Below are 20962 nucleotides of genomic sequence, written 5' to 3'. Positions count from 1 at the left end.
CTTTTCCTGAAAGTAGCAAAGTGGCGCCGACCGAGATAGGCCTACTGACGTTCACCAAGCTTCATTCCCTGAGGCTAGAGTGTACTAGAATCGGGGAGTGAGTCCAGCGGGCGCCATAGCAAGCGCCGAGGGTGATGCAAAAAACGTTGAAATTGCGGAGGCGCTGCCGTCGGCTTGCCCTTATGCCCCGGCCAATAAACTTTGGGTCCGGCTGTTTCGGCAGTGCCCATTAGCTGAAGCGAGCTCACGGGCTGAGTAGCTGTAGTCTGCTCGATGCACCGTCGTTGCTGCGTCGTTTGCATTCCTTCCGTCGCCCTTTTTGCATTTCATTTACTACAGATCAGAGGGCGATAATATCACTGTTTCCGCCACCGAGTATCAAAACTAGATGCAGCAGATCTAAATCCCTGTCAAAGCTACATGTAGCTGCGGTAGGGTCTCCGACGCGACAAGCGTCCGGCGTGCGCGCGGGGACGTTCATCGCGGGAGCCCGCGTTGGACCCACTCCCTACTCCTCCGTTGGACCCACTCCTCTACTAATGCCATGCTATTCGCACCTTGTGCCTCGGCCACGTGCCCTTGCCCCAGCTGCGGGACGGAGCTTCGTACCTCACGACCCACGTGTGCATCCCATGATGGCTGAGCAAACGCAAGAAATAAGCGAAGCAACTGCACATCAAGGGAATGAGCAGGGGAGGGAAGAAATGAATGTGGAAATAGCCTTCGACGCAAACAGTGAACGAACGACCGAGACTCACGACATATGGCAGCATGTAGGTAGGAGAACAAAACCGGCAAAGAAGGAAAGCCTTGAAGCGGGAGCCAGCCATACTGGCAATGAACAGCCTGGAAGCCAAGCAGAGAAGAGCAAAACGCGCAAGCCCCAAGGAAACACGCGATCGACGGTGCCAACAGGGAAAAGTACAGGCCGCCACCACTGCCTAAAGAAGACCGAAGAGTCATCTATCGACCTCAACCCGGACTGCAACTTTCAAAGTGCTCAGCAAGAGCAATCATTAATGACTTGGCCAGGGCAAGCAACATAAACCGAAGCATTCCGAGCAAAAGTTAAAACACAAGGGCAATGGAGCGAAAATATAATCATAGCGAACACTCCGCACAACGACGTCGCTTTTGAAATCCTACCAAACAATAAAACTATCCAGTTGGACGCCTTCCCCATATATGCGAGGAATTAACGATTCAAACAGCAGCGGATGTCACAGCTGTCTTAGTCAATCGACTCGGACTTCGCACACACTCTCTAGGGCACTACGGATATCAGCATCCCCAGCACACCGAGAGCAATGTCCACATCGAGGAAAACATCACGCTCCCGATCGAGGTCAAGGTCGAGATTAAAGAAAACAGTGAGCTATGCAGAAGCTGCTAGTGACGGCTCTACCTCCTTTTCTCGGGGATCCACAAAACAAACGCCAGAAGAACACGACGTCGAGAAGCTCCGCAAGGAAATTGAAAACCTAAAACAAGTCAACCATAAGTTAGGCAGAAGATGCAAGGGCCAGCAAACCTTCACCAAGCAACTTGCAAAAGCAGCAACAGCTTCAGCAAACCATTGAGACCCTCACGGCAACGGTCAGCCAACTCAAGGCAACCCTTGATGGTTTCAACGCCCATGTCAACAAGACTTTCGCCGAAGTGGGGGAACTTAACAGGAGATTTGTAGACAATGTCTGAGCAAAGCAGACAGAAGCCAAAGTACCCAGCCAGAGAAGCGCGCATGAGTGAAACCATGGAAGGCCAAGATGGACAGCACAACCAAGGATAAGCTACAACAAAAGCAAACAAGAATAAAGACATTTCAATGGAATTGTAGATCCATCCAAACGAAAAGACAGAACTTTTTACAGCTATATACACAAGAGAATCTGGACGTTATAACCGCGCAAGAAATCCAAACAGACAAAATCAAAATCAGGAGATACGAAACTCACATAGCGGAAGGGAGGACTCGCACAGCAATCCTCACACAAAGCCTACTAGTCGCTGCAGAAGTATTAGACTAGCAATCAGACCGAACGTACCTTTGTGGAGATACTTCCCGTCAGGAAAATGGACCAGAGCCTTTTCATACTGAACGGAATCTCTCGCCAGCTTCGATGCCCTCCTGAGAGATGGGAAGAAGTATAAGAGAGGGCACAAGCTCTTGGTGTTAGGGGACTTTAACGCCTACCACCATGCTTGGGGCTATCACAAGACGGACAAGGAACGAATTTTCACGACCCAGCACATCATCAGCTAACCTTATAGAATGACCCGCACACCCCTACAAGAATTGGAAACAGTGCATCACGAGACACCAACCCGGACCTAACCATCACAGCGGACATGCCCCAGGTGGGGTGGACGCGACTTGAAGAAACTCTGGGAAGCGACCACCACTTGGTGCAGACGGAAGTCGCGCACAGGAGAGCACTGCTCAAAATTGGCAAGATAAAATCACGGGCTGGACCGCTTTCCGAAAAGACGGGCCCGCACCAACTGCCGCAGACCTCGAAGAATGGACGAAATTAATCATACAAAAGGTAGAGAAGTACCCCGAGCAAATCCAATTGACCACTGAAATCCCAGCAGTGAACCCTCACCTTATCTATCTGTGGGAAGCTCGTAGAAGCCTTATCTGTAGAAAAAAAACCGTAGCGGAACAGAGTCTTGAAAAACACATTACGGAACTGACGGAGCAAGCCGAGAAATAAGCCGACCAATGGAAAAGCAGCACTAGAACCAGGTCTCTGAATGACTTCAGGCAATTCTAAGCAACCGTTAGATATGGAACATCTCCAGTTTCTGTTTAATACTACTGTATCAAAAAATAGGAACGAAACTCAAGAAGCTCCTCCACAATTACGGAGGCTCAGAAGAAGAAATCTTTGAAGCAGCAAAGAAGCTGACAGGAGGCATACAAGGCACCGCAATTTCTGAAATGCCCCTAGATTACACAGGCAAACTAAATGAAGATCGCTATTGCCCATTCACACAGGCAGAAATGGAAGCGACACTGGCAAAGCTCACTCGAAACACAACCCCAGGTAAAGACGGCATAAACAACAAGATACTGCGCAACCTAAGCAAGACCGCGGCAGAATACCTCCTAAAAATCATCAACCAAAGCTGGGCAAGTGGAACGATTCCAGCAATCAGGAAACACGTGCAGGTCATCATGATCCCGAAGCCACACAAGCCACTGGGAATTGGAAAAATGCGACCCATATCCCTAGCATCATGCGCAGGCAATCTGTACGAGCACATGCTCTTTAACAGACGAACTCTATACTTGGAAGAAGAGGGGTACATGCCCGACTCCATGTATGGATTCCGCCCTCACTTTTTGACTCAAGACATCGTGCTGCAACTGAAGGACATCTAGGCAAACACAGCAAGAGCGCAATCCTGGCCATGGACGTGAAAGGATCCTTTGACAATGTCTCCCACGGGGCCCTGCTGAAGAATCTCCAGGACACGCACTGTGGCGAAAGAACACACCTCTACATACAAAACGTCCTCACCAACAGAACATCGACAGTTGGCCTGGGCAGCATGAAATCGGACAAGTTGGAATTGGCGAACAAAGGGACCGCGCAAGGCTCTGTAATCTCTCTCGCATCTGCTTTTTAACATAGGCATGCTGAAACTACTAAATATATTGAAATGAATAGAGGGAATAAGACACGTCCTTTAGGCAGACGACATCGCCATCTGGACAACAGGCGGATCCCTAGGAAGATGCGCTTGAAGACGCCGTGGACCGCACTGAAACCTACCTCAAGTTTGGCGGGCTCGCATGAGCGAGCGAGAACCAGGGGAAGACCGCCATAAGGTGAAATCCCAGAACAAGAACTCTGCCTGAATGAAGTGCAAATCCTTCAGTAGACTCGCTCGGAATCCTCAGCTTATATAGGGTTATAGAATCCTCAGCGAACACTTTCAAAAATTCTTAAAGGTTGCCTGTGGCAGATAGCACAGTTCTAGTTCATGAGCTGGTCTACTCGATGAGGCGGACATTACTTGCACAATTGAAATGCATAATCGAATAATTGCCAAAAATTCACTAATTAAGTTTTAACTAATTACCTGATGGCTCACATTGCAATTTACAAATTGTAGCCGTGGAGTTCGCAAGACGGATCCACTTGGAACGAATTGTCGGGATGACACCAGTTTTGAGATATTAATTCCCGAACTTTGCGGAGAAATGCATTGGCGTTCCAGTTAGTTGCTTAAAAAACGTCGCTTTATGCATTGAAGCACAAAATTAACTGGAACGCCAATGCATTTCTCCGCAAAGTTCGGGAATTATCTCGAAACTGGTGTCATACTGCGAATTTATTCCAAGTGAATCCTCCTTGCGAACTCCACGGCTACAATTTGTACATTGCAATATGGACCATCAGGTAATTAGTTAAAAATTAATTAGTGAATTATTGTTGATTAGTCGATTATGCATTTCAATTTTTTGCGTAAGTAATGTCCGCCTCTTCGAGTAGACAATCTCATTAACTACAATTGGGCTTTCTGCCACAGGCAACCTTAAATAAATTTTGAAAGTGTTCGCCGAAACACCCTGTATACTCAAACTGCAAGAAACAGTCACACAAGTTTCACAATTGTACGACGGGTAGCAAATAGAAGACATGGTCTGAAAGAACAAGGCGCAGCCAGAATCATCCAAGTCATTATCATCAGCAGAACCACGGACGGCACCCCTTACTTGGACCTCCACAACTCGTTAATAAAAAAATGAACATCATCCGGAGTGCCATCAAGATTTTCATACGGATCTCCAAACTCGCCTCCGCACAACGACTTATCCGCTTAGGTCTCCACATCTAGTGGGAGCTAGTCGAAGCACACAAAGTTAACCAACTCGAACGTCTCAAACTTACTGAAACAGGAAGGGCAACTCTCAGAAGATTAGCATATGCTGAAGCTATGCAACTACGCGACGAGAAAATGATAATCCCAGAGACGTATTTGACAGTACATCGCTTAGCTACTATTCCAAGAAATGTGCATCCAACCCACGATGAAGGAAGAAGAAAAGCGAGAATGGAGACTACGAAAAACGTGCGGCCGAAATCCGGACACACCGGTGCAGCGAAATATTCGGGAACTTCAGCGCATGCTATCAGCGTTGTCGACAACAAGGGCCAAGAGAGAACGGCAGCTAGCCTCTTAAAATGAGAAATAGATACAGCAGCTAGAAGAAACAGCAACAGCTCTGGCCATCTCAACCTGCGTGGAGGGAACATGAATACTCACTGGTTCTAAAGCGGCCTGCCAAAACTTTCCAAAAGAGATAATCTCCAGGTAATCCCTGCAAATCCTCACAACCACAGCAAAGAAGCACCTACCAGATGTAAACATCGTTTGCACTCCTAGCCATGAGTCCCTGCTGGGAAATGAGGCAGCCGACGCCTCTGCCCGAGCTCACGATCACCGGGCTTTCTCACAGGACGCACCAAGAAGGATCAATGATGTCCCCAAAAGGTACAAGGACATTCTGCAACACTACAGGCTAAACAGAAGAACTTACTCGCCACCTCAACCCAGCCTAGCTAGAGAAGAGGCAGTAACCCTCAGAAAAGTACAAGCAAATACCTACGTCCACGGTATCTTATTGTGCACACTGAATCCCATACATCTGCAAGTACTGTGATGTTCCAGACACCCTATGCCATGTGGTATGGGGATGTTTACGAAAACCGGGCACCTCACACACCCAAATACTAACGGATGAGCCGTGGGAGGCCTAGCTAGCAGTCCCGGACCCAAAGAAACCGCGCAGCCTGATCGAACGGGCATTGGAGATGGCCATGTCCCGTGGCTACCTGGAATGGGAAGATCGCCCACCTATAGGACGCAAATTGCGTTTGCTCAGAATAAAACTTTACTCTCTTCTTGCCCCTGGACGGCCGGTGCCGCCACTGCCACGGAAGCGCGGACGTGAGCGCCCTCTGGTGGTGCTTCAAAGTGGCTTCCTCCGCTTTCCCCCTTGCGCTCTCTTCGCTATCGCCGTCTTCTGCTCTTCTCCTCCATTTAACGCCTCATGCTTCCACTGTAGCCTCCTCCTGCGCTTCCGCCTCGCGCGTTCTTTGCTATCGGCTTCTCGCATTCCCCGCTGTGCTACGCGTTCGCACGGATACGCCGAGGGATGGCGAGGCACGCCGACGCTCAACGCAGGAACGGGCGCCTAAGAGCTGCGCTCTAAAAAAGGAAGGTACAGGTACAGAAGAGACAAGCACACAGAGCTCGACACATACGTGTGCACAATATTCTCGTGGACAAATGAAAGACGGACAAATTATGACTAAACACAACGACTTTTTTTCTGCCGTCTTCGCCACATCGTGCAATATAGGTATGATCGATGCTTCTTCTATGCATCTAGTTTGTCCTCGCAGCCTATCATAGACAGGACGCTACATGTCGGCAAAGAATCGGGTTGGCGTGATTATCATTTATTTTTCCCTGTGATTTTCGTTAGTCCCCTGTACAGGGTTATTATTTTGAAGTTTTACATTACTTTTACAAATCGCCTGTGGCAGATAGCGAAATTCTAGTCTCTGAGCTCGTGTACTCGAAGAGGCGGACATTACTTGTAGGTGAAATCAAAGTGCGTAATTGAATTGGTAGCAAAAATCACTAAGTTATTTTAGGTTTTTACCGTATGGCACATAATTGCAGTTTACAAATAGTAGCTGCACGGTCATTTGAGTAAACGCCCAGATTCCTGACTTAACCCACTCGTTGACGGCCAATTACGCGATTTTCACTATTTTTCTTGGTGGATAACAATCAATAGATCATGTGTCCTTCTTTTAATGCCTGCACATTATTCTCGTAAGTATTTTGTTGCATTGTCATAAACACAAAAATGGTTTCGTTATTGTCGTGGTCCTTGTTCTATTCATATATCTGTATTGATAGCCTCTTGGTCAGGAAGCAATATTGTACCTTTGTTGTTGCACCGCAGTTGACTCCGCGTCCATAGCCACAAGGCAGTGAGCCTCGCTAACCCAGTAACAACTCATATGACATTGGAAGGGCTCAGAGCACACATCAGGCACATTGCCCGCTCCCTTTTCCATCACCTCGCCACTCTGCCGAATGACCGACCCAATGCCTCCTTTTGCCAGGTGATATCGGCGTACCGTGACTGCCTCCCTCGAGATTATACGCCTGCCGAGAGGCTGCTATCACCTCCTTGGTGTTTGGCTCGTCCACAAGTTCGACTCTCGGTACCAGGGATTCGAACGAAAGCAGGACTCTCGTCCCCAGCTCTCAAGCAGCTATCTCTCCTCATGCTACAAGAGACATACAAGGACCAGTTTCACATTTACACTGATGGCTCAACAACTCTTGACGGATCTACAGGGGCTGTGATCTTCCCTGCGAAAGCCGTGACATTTCAGTTTCAAACTTCTCACCGGACAACGTCGACTGCGGCGGAGCTTGCTGCACTTCGCTGCGCACTTCACATGATTCACGAATACTTACCACGAAGATGCAGCATATTTACACATTCGAAGGCCGCCCTGCATTGTCTGCTATCCGCTCTACGTCGTGGACAACAAGACCAACGTGTGCTGGAAATAAGGCACCTTTGTCATCAACTAGCAGAAAAAGGACATGACATCACTTTTCAGTGGCTCCCAGGCCACTGCGGCATAATGGGCAACGAACAGGCCGATGAAGCAGCGAGGAGGGCTCACGAAAATGCTGTGAAGGAACCCATCCCGTTATCAAGAGCCGATGCAGCAACAAAGCTTCGCATAATCGCGCGGGATTCCACACGAGCCATGTGGAACACACCTGGTTTCCAACATACTCGACTGCATCGCCTGGACCCATCCCTCCGACTACGCATTCCATCTGGACTTCCTCGAATTGAGACAACTGCTCTCTGCCGACTATGGCTTGGAGTATCCTTTACGAATGCTTTTGCTTGTCGCATCAGAATGGCTGACAGTGCTGCCTGTGATACTTGCGGCAGCGAGGAAACAGTCCAACATATCCTGTGTCATTGTCCCCACTACAGCTCCCAGAGACAGTGGCTCGTAACGGAGCTGGCACGCCTCGACGACCGGCCGCTTTCTGAGCAGACGATTTTAGAATGCCGGCTGATACGGTCTTCACAGCAGAAGGCGACGAGGGCGCTACTGAAGTTCCTCCGGTCAAGCGACCTGATTGAACGACTGTGACGCTTTTGAGTCTCTTTGTATGTGTGTGTGTGCGTGTTCCTTTTTTTTGTCTCCCTGTCTAAATGTGTGCATTTTTCCTTATCTTTCTGTCTCCCGTTACCCCTTCCCCAGTGTAGGGTAGGAAACTGGATATCTACCTTCCGGTTAACCTCCCTGCCTTTCGCATCTCATTTATATCTCTCTCTTTGTTGTTGCAAATTCCGACATGTTAAGACTACAAAAAGTTTGATGTACTTTCTTACACCTACAGACTGGCAGCCTCAGGCTCACACAGGGTCAGTCGTCGCCGTCCCCAATCCCCCCTTTCTCCCGACTTCGTCCATTTGACAGTTCACTGTAGGTGCAACATACCCACACTAGGGCATTTTCACTCGACAGTTGACTATAGACTGCATATACCCACGGCAACTGACGCTACCGTGAGTAAGTGCAGTCTAAAAATGTATTCAATCCGAAAGGTAGCACCGTCGAAAGAATACGCGCCGGTCTTCAATGCTGCCAATTTCGGTTTATGCCACTAAGTATACACCGCTCTTCAATCAACCTTTTTTCAGCCAACTTAGGTCACTGGGTTACGTTAGCCGTTTCTGTGTGTATGCCACATATGGACGCGCCACTTCGTATGTGCTGCTTTTCAATGAATGCCATGACGCCAATTTGGTAATATGCCACTGGCTATGGGCCACATGGGCAACGGAATGTGCGGCACAAAGTATGTGTCCTAGCGGGGGGACTGGGTATGTACCGCTCTTCAATGAACCGATTTGACACCAACTTAGGTAATTGGGTATCACAAGAAACTAAATGTCGATCTCCAGCCGGTAGCAATTTGCAACACTTCGCAAGAGCTCTAACCGTTTGCTATGAAGCAGTTATATCAATAATACCAACCGTTTCCTTCCAAACCAAGTATGCTTCGCATTATGTTGACGTAAGCTGTCTTCTTGAATTGATTACACGTGAATGCACAGCACAACAGCAGAACCTTGAAATATCAAGGGACGATGAACATATATGCTATAAAACGAACTGATAAAAAATATATAAATACATACACCTGTATTGTCAACGCCAAGTAGGAGTAGCGCGAAGTTGGAGCTGACGCGTTACTCTAGTAACATCTACATTTTATCATTGAGTCGATTCATCTTCATATTCTATTGTTAGCGGGGCGTTCAAACAAGGCGTCCGGTTGAATTTGTCTTCTCAACATACCCAATCAAATATTACGAAATAGCGAAGGCACCTGCCGCGGTAGCGTAGAGGCTATGGCGTCGTGCGGCTGAGCTCTACATCGAGGGCTCCACACAAGCCGCGGAGGCCACTTTTCGATGAGGGTGAAATGCAGAAACACTTATGTACAATCTACCAAAAAAGTTTACGGACCACCGGATCTCAAAAAAGGACCACGGGATCTCAGAAAACGCTAAATATCCGAGCAGCCTTTAAAAGTAGCCTGTAAAACCGTACATCACAATGTTGTTCGCATATACAAGTGGAGTCTGGAAACAGGAATACCAGGCTGCGTTTTGAGGCTGAGGAGATATTCAGCTTTTTGTCAGATTCCTAGGTGCATAAACTTTTTTGGTCGGTAGTAGACATGTTTAGGTGGGCGTTACAGGCACCGGGGTAGTCAAAATAATTTCGCCTTTGATGTGCCTCAAGGTAAGATCAATGTTTAGGCTAGCCCATCCCCAGACTTTATTTTTTTCGCTAGTAATTATAGTACAAAAGGTAATAAATCTGTACGAATAATGATTGCCTAAAAAGCATGTTAACGACTGCTACCTTCCCATTCCCAACTGAAAATCTCTCCGGTAATATCTACTTATTTTATTCAGTATTTGCTTCGATTTATTTTTTGTCTTGATTTCTGTACTCATACTTCATATTACAGCAATCCTTCCTTCTTTCTGTGTAGACTTTTCACCAACCAATATCAATTCAATAGTGAGAAAAGACATCCGGAACTAGCACCGCGGCTAAGACGAACACCGCCGTTTATGGGCGGCAGATCATGTTTAACACACTAGGTTTTCTTGCGGCATTCCTCAGTCTATGTTCACTAGCGCAATTTATGTTTTACTTCTTCGGCTAACTCCTAATTCTACCAATTCGTTTGTCTACTGGAACTATTGTATGAACTTTTTGCCTGCTTGAGCGAACAGATTGCATCGAGCGTTATACAGCGCTGAATATAGCGTGTTTGTATGTCAATGGAATACATCCGCACTACGGGACTTCTTTGCTTCAGATGACGCACCTTCTACAGAGGGGAGGTTTTACTACACCGACTACGACAACTGCGCTATCCTCGACATCCCCTACGACGGACGCCGTGAGTACACTAAAAAAATGTAGCATTTTTCTGGCCGACTGCATTGGCTTCAATTTCTGAAGTATTATGACCTTGGATGAACAAAGACCGCCTTCCCTATCAAAAAATACCATATGCCCCATAAACAATATTTCCATTTGGGATAATACAGATTCCCTATGAAACGTATCTACTGTCATTATCATAAGAGACTTGTCCGATATGATCGGCACGTTTTTGTTTTTTTCTTTTGCTTAAACAAATTAAAAAAATAAACTTCGCGGTGGCAAATACCACAATTTTAACCCCGCCTAAGTTACTCGATGTGGCAGCGATTACTTCAACGAGAAATGAGAATGCCTAATTGCATAATTACCATATTCACGCTAATTACGTTTCTTTAAATTTATTACTTTATGCCACATGTTCAGGTCGACATGGATAGAGTTTTTGCTGACGATAAGGCGGATGGAGCACAAAGCATGATGTGTGCGCGTGTGTTTGGACCCACAACAAGCTTCAGAGATTAATTGCTTATTTCGGTAAACTTGTTTCCCAAACGTAACTTTAATGCAACATTTTTACGGTAGTTATACACCGCGCTTTATCAGCAATGAGTGGTTATGAAACATATGATGGTCCTAACATCGTGGGTACTGTTATTCTGGGGATTAAGTTGTGCTGTTTTTTTTTTTTTTGACAAGCTTTCCTATTGTTTGTTATCTGTACTTACGTTGCCCGACGACGTCGTTTGTCTAATAAAGTTTCCGCGCACAAAAGAAATAGTCTTGGTTAGCAATAACAGCATACCCCACAGTTTGAATCACACTTGTCGAGTGGTGGAGAGACCGGCTGCGGACGGCGTGAGGGTCCGAAGCAGTAGTAGATCTCGGGTTCTAGATATTGGTTCGATGTAACCCATGGTACGCGCAAGTGGCACTATCATGCGAGGTCTTATTGTAACGTTAAGCGCTGTTTTTTTTTTTTTTTTTTTTTTTTGTTTGGGAGAGTAGAGGACGAAAACCGATGTTCTTTTTTGCTCGGTCTTGTTCGTGCCGTCCTGTTCAAGGCACTCACTACTTTTACAGATATTGTGTTCTCACAATTAGCCTTCGGATTCTATTTAAGCGACCCCCTTTAAATATTACTCCTTTACAGGGCTAAAAGGAAACTCCGAAACACAAAGGTTGTATGTATCGAGCTAATTTACCAAGCGCAGTGATCGGTGTGTTGAGCAATGCCGTCGTACTCATACACGAGGCTAACATAGTCATAGCATTGTGATTTCAGGTCAGCTAGGTTTGAAATACGTGAGAACGATGTCGGTTGCTGAAGCAAATATTTGACAACGAGTGGCTCTAAGATGTTTAGGGGCTGCATTAGGTTGGCTGAGCACTAGCACTCTTGTGTTTCAGCTCTTAAGCCTAGCGATCAGATAGTGAGAAGATTGTCTAATTCATGCTACCAATTCACATATGCCGCTGCTTTTCGTCCAATTAAACCAATACAGGCACCACTGCTCCAAAGACATGCACCCACCGCGACTGATGATACAATTCGCATGTTTGGGCAGTTTAGAGACAATTTCGGATACTGTTTTTAACGCTGAACCGAAAGGCTACACAGCTGTTCTTCGATGACTTCGTATGAACTGACATTACATACATTTCACGAAGAGTGAGCTAAAACATGCCCAAATTACTCGGTAGCACACGATGGCAACACATGCGAGCAGCGTCACGTAGGCTCGCTGGGCTACGATCGCCCTGCTTCGCTGTTTCAAGCGTTGCACGGCCAAGTGCAAGGTTAAGCGATCTTTTTTCGCCCTGAGCCAACACGTTCGCCTGTCACTCCGCGAGACGCCCTGAGGACGACAATACTCATACCTTGAGATGAGAGTACGAGGCTTCTCCATCGACGCGCCGCGTCCAGAACAAGGCGAATGACCAGGTCTTATCACCGACAACCTCACAGCAGCACCACGACCTTCCGCTTCTCATCTCAAAAGGCCATCACCTATCAGCGCGTTGCCAACCGTAGCGCAAGTTGAACTAGTTGGTATGCATTAACACTTAGGTAAGTTGCAGGCAACGCGAAAAAGAAAAGACAAAGATGCAAAGAACAGACAAGACGAGTGCTGCAGCCCATGTCTTGTCTCTGACTCTCTCTGCGTATATTTCGCGCAGCTTGTAACTATGCCAGCTGCACATTAGCATTAGCCATTGCAAGTCCACTATCCCTCATCGGGAAATCAAGTGCATCAGCTGCTGGAGGAGAAGTTGCTCTTCATGGAAGTGCCGAAGAAAAGGCTGCAAGAACCATTTTGACGACATATCAACGGCACGCTGCCATCGATAGAAAGCCTCGAAGCCAAGAAAACAGTGCCAGAAGTAGACGTGACGTAACAGCAGCGGAACAACACGGCGCATCTGTGATTCGCGGCCGTGGCCTAAGTGTAATGCAAGAAACAAAACAAGTAAAGAATATTGACCTCGAAGTGCTTCTCGACGGCAATGCAGTCGCCGCTCCAAACGACATAGTCGCTGTCTGCTATGTCATCAGTGGATCGTTCGCTGCCAAGTTAAGGAAAGTATAAACTGCACTAGAAACCCCGGAAATTTGGACAACTGGAGGTCACCTAATAACGCTGGTGGAAATCGGCACATTAGGAATTGCGTTAGGAACGTCATCTCTGTTTTTTTCAGTGTCGTCTGCTGGGCGCGCGGCGCCAGTAGCCTAGTAAGGCGTTCATACTCTCGCCTTTTGCTCCAGCGCCATGATAATCATGTATTGTAAAACTTCGCAATAAACATCAAATTCCCTGCATCACCGTTCAAAACCAGGAAATCCCGTTGAGGTTCGTAATCCTGTAGCATTTTTCGCGGGGCGTAATCCTCGGCACTGGCTTCCTAAGCCAGCAAGGCGCTATCATTAATATGAGATCCAAGTCAATAGCACTGTTCCTGGGCCAAGCTATACAATCGTGCATACAGGATACTCAGCTAACGTACCGTGAATGCACTGGAGAACCAAGTAAGCATCCCATCTCCCTCCAGCGTCATTATTTTCTTCCGCAATGAAACACCAGCAGACGCAGAAAGTGTCGTGAAGCGACCAGCATCTCCTGCATGAACGTCGGATTCGCAACACAAGAGCAATCGCTCGATTCTATGCACCAAAATCAAAGGGGATGCTGAATAAATGCAGCGAGAAATGCAAACGCCTCAAAAAGGACATTACGTTAGAACACATAGAAGACACTGTGAAAGTCAGCAGAGCCTTGGTCCTGTAGCATTCCGCCGCCGCTATCACAACGGCTCTAGGTCATAAGTCAATGAGAGTAGCAATGCGGCCTTATTTGTTGTTCATTTTGAAACGAGCGAATTCCAGCACGAAAGAATAAGGACACGTAACGCATTTGTGCTCTGTCGCGTTCATGTTCCCTGCACGCCCAGCAACTCGATCGTTTCAACATGAACCAGCAACAAGCCCACATCGCCACTCAAATTTACTTCATTTCGAGTGCTACTTGTGTGTATTTGTTTGTGGGTTTTGGTATCTTGGTTTTATGTTTGCGCTTATACAACTCCCTAGTTCTTAAATTAATTTCCACATCTATTTCAGTTTTACCCTCTGTAAACTAGAACAGTTTCAAAGTCTCGTGTAACGGTAAAATGTCTGCTTTTCGGCGCCATCGAAGACTCGACAAACACCTGTTGCGATGTATCGCATAATATTCGCAGTATCGCCCGAAAGGTGAAGCATCGATTGCAATGGCAAATTAGTGGACAGCTATACGAAGTAAGGATAGTATTCATCGTAAGGTTCATAACAGCGCAACACAAGACACAAGACATGGACAATAGGAAGGGGAAAGAAAGCCGGCAGATCCCACGCCATGTGGGAATCAATATTATGCGAAGCAGTGTGCGGGGAGCCTACCAAGTTGACGAACCGACCATGGCAGCACCAAGACGTAAGCGAGTGATTCTTTACCTATATGACACACGTGTCATCACATTGTGATGAGTCAGGAGTCCCTTTTCCTACGCTTTAGGAACCTTGAGGCTACAGCCTTAGTCATGCTCATCACTATGGCTTCGACCATCAACCTTTAGCATATTCCTTCACTTAGTACCACATCCGAACCCATTGCATGGTTTTTGAGTGTTATTCTTTTTTTTGCTGAGTAACTATCATTTTTGCTGAGTCATGCTCTTGGCTATGACTTCTACCATCATTTTTAGTATTTCCTTCACTTAGTACCCAAGTCAGAGCCCTTAATATTGGTTTTTGAGTGGTAATCATTTTTCGCTGGGTAATTGTCATTATAGGCGGCTGTTTCATGACCTACATGACGCGCATGTCATGCCACTCGTGTCATGACATATCATTTATGTTCTTCATACACCCTTGTCATGCTATGCCAATTTTGGTACCTACCAAGTTAACGAAACGACCATGAGACCGCCAAGAAGTAGGGGCTAGATGCATACCTACATAGATGATAGATAGATAGGTAGATAGATAGATAGATAGATAGATAGATAGATAGATAGATAGATAGATACTGTCAAAGCGGGAAATGTTCGCCAAGAAATGCTTCGCATTTAAAGAGACAACACGCTGGTAAGGATAGTAGTTTTATCGGCCGTATAAACTTGTAAACATAGGCATACTAACTCAATGAGAAAGACATGGTGTCACGCGTGCACAAGAAAACATGAACACATCTCAATCGATGACCGCGGAAACTCGCTGCCAAAACGCTGGAGTGAGGAAACGTGGCAGCAGCGAGCGAATTGACCGTCGTCCACTCGCATCAACGCGAACTAAGATTTGAAAATACAGCGGCAAGGCGGACTCTGTCCCGGCCGCATATGTCTTTCAAGATAAAGCGGCTATACCCGGGCCGCCCGGAGTATAATCGCCACTCCACTCCCCTTCCCTACCCTCCCTCGGGTGCCTTGCATGCAATGGAAGACAGCGCTTCCGCCTTGCTACTTTCCCTTGCATGCGTGAGATTGAGCCGCGATCGCCGGCTCACCCTCGCACGCTTTCACTAGCACATACAGCATACGGCGTGCGGCGACAATTTTATCGCCGTTGGATTTTATACGGAACCTCACGGCGACGGCAGAAATGCGCCTGGAGTGTCCATATAATTGCTATCGCAATAAGAGAGAAAAGTGCGCTCGGCCACTCCGTCAGAGCCCGTACCTATAGTATCGATACCAGAAAGAGTAGTCAAAAAGCTACCAGTTAAGGAAATGCTGCGTCACAAAATTATCACGCCGTCGAAGAGCCCGAGGTGCTCCTTCTGTAGCTTTAGTGAAGGAGAGAACTTCGCGTTTGTGCGTCCATTAACAACGCCCTCAACAATGACACCGAAGAAGGACGTTTACTCCCTCCCACGGATAGATAACGCTCTGATCAGGATCTGCAATCGTCGATGGATTACAAAACTGGCTATTGGAAAATAGAAGCCGGAGAGAACGATCGAGAGAAGAGTACCTTCATCACTACGAACGGACTCACAAGTTGATGGTCTTGCCAACTGGGTGTTTGCTCGGCGCCTGCAACTTTCCAACTCATGATGGACACGGTGTTAGCCGGTGGTTTTGTCGCAAGCCTTTCTAGGTGCGCCATGATGCTGTGAAACTTTTTTTTCTCGGTTTGTTAGTTTCGTTCGTAGGTGTACTTTTTGAGGCATCGTTTGTGGCTTGCAGCTTAGAGACCACGCTATTTGCGGAGAGGGGGGGCGTGTATTGCGTACGAAGAAGGGCGTACACCACGCGTACGTTGCTTATGTTTGTGCGGTGAACGTTGTTTCACTGCCTCACCATTGTTGTTCCTGGCACATTCGAGTGGTCGCATCAGAGCGCTCTGGTCGCGCTCGAAAGTACACGCAAAAGAACAACTCAGCGCTTCTGCTATCATAGGCGCGCACCAGTCATGATTAGGAACCAGAAGCACCAGTTGCATGACGGTTATTCCAGTACTACAGTATTAAAGCAATTTTCAGCCATTATCGTAGTAATGCTATAGCGCTCTGAAACCACCACCAGAATATGCCACAATTTATCGCTGGGCGCCTGCCTTAACCGAAACTTTCGAGATTAATGTCTACGATTCTATAGCGAAAACAATGTTATTCAATTAATTGCATCACGCGAATAATGACGTACACTCTGGAAAGTGCATGAGCTTTAGCGGTCACACTGTATTGTGCGCTTCTGCGCATATAAACAGTCGAGGACAGTTGACCCAACATGAGGTCCCACAGACCAATTAATGTGCTCGAAAATATCGCTGTGTTTCAGTGTTACTTGTTATCTGAGCACAAGTTTATCGAATAAACAGTCTGTTGTCTCGCACTCGTGCACCTGGGCGGTTCCCTGCCGTAACTACAGCGCGAAAATTGGATGTCCCTTATGGCGTCATCCGTAATGGTTTCCTCCTCATAATTATTATTTTGTCCATTAGGAAGTTGTCTCCTTCGCAAAGGCCTGTGAGAAGAACTCTTAAAGACATATTAAGAGGGGTCGAACATTACATGTCTTGAATATCTGGTGTTCAAATCTTTGCTATAATTGTGACAATTCTGTCATCTCATTATATTCACTGTAAAATGTTTGAGACCATCAATGCTACCTGAATGAATGGCGTTGAAAGCATCGCGATGCGCCGCCAAAACAGCTACCGGTGCAAAATGGGCACATAGTATGACTAGAAGTTTCTGAAGTCTACCTTCTCGTAGCAGCAACCTAAAGCCTCTAGTAATTGTGTTCCCAGAAAAATTGGCTGATATCTGAGGGAACGTTTTTCACCTATGTGGTGTAACGTGAAGCAAGAGGGACGTAAAGAAACGAGGACAATGTTTTCACCTAATATTTTTGACATTCATAAGGTGAAATTTTAATCATATACGTCACGAGCGGCTTTCTCTTTCAGAATGCATCCTGTGGACTAAAGAAACAGCCAAAGATTCGGTGCCCCAAAAATGCTTGGATGAGTTCATGAAGAATTGTGGCGTAGGCGCCCCACTTTACATCGATGACCTTTGCAGTGGTGATGAAGTCGCCGAATGGTGATGTACGTTGAACAGCGTGGCTGGTTTCGAGAGGACACTTTTTGTACACGGATGGGCATTGAGTATCCAATCGGCCGCGATGCAGTCGGATATTTAGAAGAAATATTTCTCGCTATGGTATGCTGAAGAATAACAGTTAACAAGCAATGCCGTTTTGTGCTTACTAGTTTACTGTGCTCAGCGCAAGGTAGTTAGCTACAAAAGGGTGCGAGAATAACAGATTTGAAGAACAAATTCAATACGAGCAAAGTAACGAATACAACGAATCAAATTTTATATTGAATACTTATAAAATAGTCTTCAATTATAATATTCTCTACCTTACCCTTCATAAAATCTTTTTCATAGTCAAGTCTTTCAGAATGTTAGCAAACTTTTGTTATAATGTTACATGTATGAAACATTTCGAATAAACTTAAAATCGAACATTCGCAAAAAAGAAGCAGTTTTTTTCGGGTACCAAGAATTCTTCAGGGCACCTAAATATCAGTGATCTAGAAAAAATATGGCTTCATTGTAATGTGGCCACCAAGATTAAATTTATCATACTTTTCCTGCAATCTTAAGTTTGGTTGTGCCGACAAGAGAAATAAAACTATTCTGTAAATATTAGAAAATACTCATATTTGCAAATACCGACCATTAGATTGACTAACCTTATTCGATAGAGAAATATTTGATTCATTTATCGATGTTATCGAATACCCACACACATCTGCGAAAGAATTTATCGATCCCACTCCCTTTCAGAACCTCAGAGGTGAGGTGTAGCTTTTCTGTGCTCTGTCATGACTGGAAAAGGCGGATAGGTCGCAGTCTTACCGCGCACATAGCAGCTTCTGATCCTCACAACTTGTATACATAACATATAAAAAAGGTTAGTTGAAGAAGAATGGTGTATTACCTATGTGCGCATGGCAAGTGCATGTCATGCAAAGGTGCGCAAGAGCAGCTGACGTGCTTGCTATGAATAGCAAGTTTAAACAATTTAGGCTATACACGCTTATTCGGGTAAATATAGGATAGAAAGAGCAAGAGGCCAGGTACATTTTAAGTACATTACACAGGCGGCCGAGTCGACATCATTTATCGCTCCATCTGTTAGGCACAATTCTAACGGATGCCTTAAATCGATTAGGTGAACATACAGCAGCTGCGTAGTCCATGTCAAATTTATAGGTTCCAGTACTGGTAAGAAATATAATTCTAGTAGTTGCTGAGTCACAGTCGGTGTGATCTTAAAGCTTCTTCTTTTTTGGTTTGCCCTTATTTGCGCTTGTTATTAGTGAAAACGGACGGAGCGTCGGTGAAGTAAGATTTTCATTGTCTTTTAGACACAACATATTGTAAGCAGGCGCTGTTTTATTAAGATCCCTGTTAACATGCGAAACATTGTCAGATCGATGATGGATAACCTCACCCGCAATAACGAAGCGTGTGTGCAAATGAAATCTTATGTCAACCTTCTCCCTTTCTTTTTGCAGGAAGAAAAAAAAACGAGCTTACTGCCACCAGGCTGAGAAGTAGAAATCTTTGATTTCACCTTCAAAACTTTCTTTGCAGGCGTAAATGCAAATGTGTAATAAATGTTGAAAAACACTAAAAACAGTTGTCCTTTTCTGACCCATGCATTCTCCCGGTGCGTGAAGCGAAAATCTCCTACGAACTTTCGTTCCTTTTACAGAGTTTGCCCCTAAATCGTCAATCGTCAAGTAAGGCCCCCAACAACCATGACGTTTTATTGCATCAATTGTTCTATGAGAATGAGTCCTTGAATGGCGGCGCATTGAAATCTCCAATCCCAGAGCTGACAAAAGTGGTACTTTGTGTAATTTTGGTCAACCTTGTATTCACCTCAGATGCGTCCCAATGTGCAGTTGTGAGGACCTAGTCAGTATCCAAACTGCTTTGCTTTCCTTCGCTTAACTTGGTTTGGCTTGGCTGGTTCTTAGCTTTAGCTTTGCTTAACTTCGTTTGGTTTGGTTGGTTCTTACCTTTGTCTTTGCTTTAATTTGCTTAACTTGGTTTCGCTTGGCTGGTCCCGATACTCGGGGTAGGCGTGCAGCCTTCTTAAGGCCACTTTATAGTCCGACGTAGCGCTGACGCGCGAGCGTGCTCGCCACGGTGCTGCCACGCCAGAAAAAGCATGAGACGTGGCCGACGTATCCGGCATTCGTCAGCGTGCCCCGGCTGCAGCGTGCGTCGAGGTGCGACATGCTGCATTTCACACCGGCCTCTTCACCCAGAAGGGAACACATCCGCGTCTCGTCGAGCAAGATAGATGCTGGTGGCTGCACGTGCAGCGAGTTCGCAGTTGCGTATCATCCTGAAACTCCTAGTTTCGTGTAAAATGCGGATGCGTCTAGGCGGCGCGGCGCGACGCGGCGCACACGTTCCACTGTAGATAAAACTCCTATATATAAAAAGTAGCGCCATCCACTTCCCTCCTCCTCCGTTACACTATCGCGCTCGGCGCGACCAGCGGGATCGAGGCGCGATATCGACAGTGGCGCCGCCGGCGTCGGCCCTGCCGTGGCAGACGACAGCTAACGCGCTACCAGAGGAAATCCGAGGAAAACTTCGATCGCGCCCTGCGGAGAAGTTTTTGAGGCGCGATTTTGCTTCGTCAGTCAGTAACTGGTCTTAATGATGCCATTTTGGAAGTCGCAACGCGATGATGGGAGACGGCGCAAATATCAAGTGTGTGCAAGCGTTTGCGCACGCCGGATGGTAAACTCGCCCTGTCGGTTGCGGCAACTTAAGGCGCAGCAGCATGCCATCACAACGAAGTTATGGTCCCTAACACGTTTGATCCGTTTGCGCGTACAGCACTTTCGTCGCACAGGCCCGAGAATGGCAGTCGGAGCGCGCTGGAAAGAAAAAAAAAGTTGCAGTGGCTTAGCTCGGCTATGCCAGGATATACGTAGCGTTAGCAAAGGTTCAGATGATTATTCTTAGCTTTCCTGGTTGTCTCCTACGCTCAACCGCTAATTGCCAGGCAACTACTTCGGGATCCGATGAGTCAAGCTTCTCCGTTCTTCTGCACTGTTGAGCAGCATTTGCGCTCTCCTTCTCCATGGCTATACCACACTGGCAAACGCCAGTCAGAAGCGCAGCGGCTCCAGCGCAGTGTCAGACGGCGACTGCACAGCGAGCGCGCGCCGGCGCCAGTGCGTCTACCACGGCTACGACGTCACTCCTCTGGAATGCGCAGACCGGCGGCGGCGGAGTGCGCGAGAGGTGCCGGCTCCGGTGGCTCCGGCGCGCAAGCCGTGTGACATCACTGATCTTTGCGCATGCGCTGCACGGCTCTTGATGTGCCGCGCGAAA

General features: G+C 46.7%; 1 protein-coding gene and 1 long non-coding RNA gene across 5 annotated transcripts in view; one reads left to right on the top strand and one right to left on the bottom strand.

Moving 5' to 3' along the window:
- Window positions 1-20962, bottom strand: part of LOC119461699 (uncharacterized) — a 160443-nt gene that overhangs the window by 38017 nt on the left and 101464 nt on the right. The window lies entirely within an intron of this gene.
- Window positions 10471-19237, top strand: LOC125947362 (uncharacterized). Its single transcript, XR_007468239.1, has 3 exons — window positions 10471-10560; window positions 17494-17634; window positions 19117-19237. It is a non-coding gene; the product is annotated as an uncharacterized LOC125947362 (long non-coding RNA).

The sequence above is a fragment of the Dermacentor silvarum genome, chromosome 8 (genome assembly GCF_013339745.2).
Source record: "Dermacentor silvarum isolate Dsil-2018 chromosome 8, BIME_Dsil_1.4, whole genome shotgun sequence".
In the NCBI taxonomy this organism is placed as follows: Eukaryota; Metazoa; Arthropoda; class Arachnida; order Ixodida; family Ixodidae; genus Dermacentor; species Dermacentor silvarum.
The sequence above is the reverse complement of the archived record's forward strand: the minus strand, read 5'-3'. Positions and strand labels throughout refer to the sequence as shown.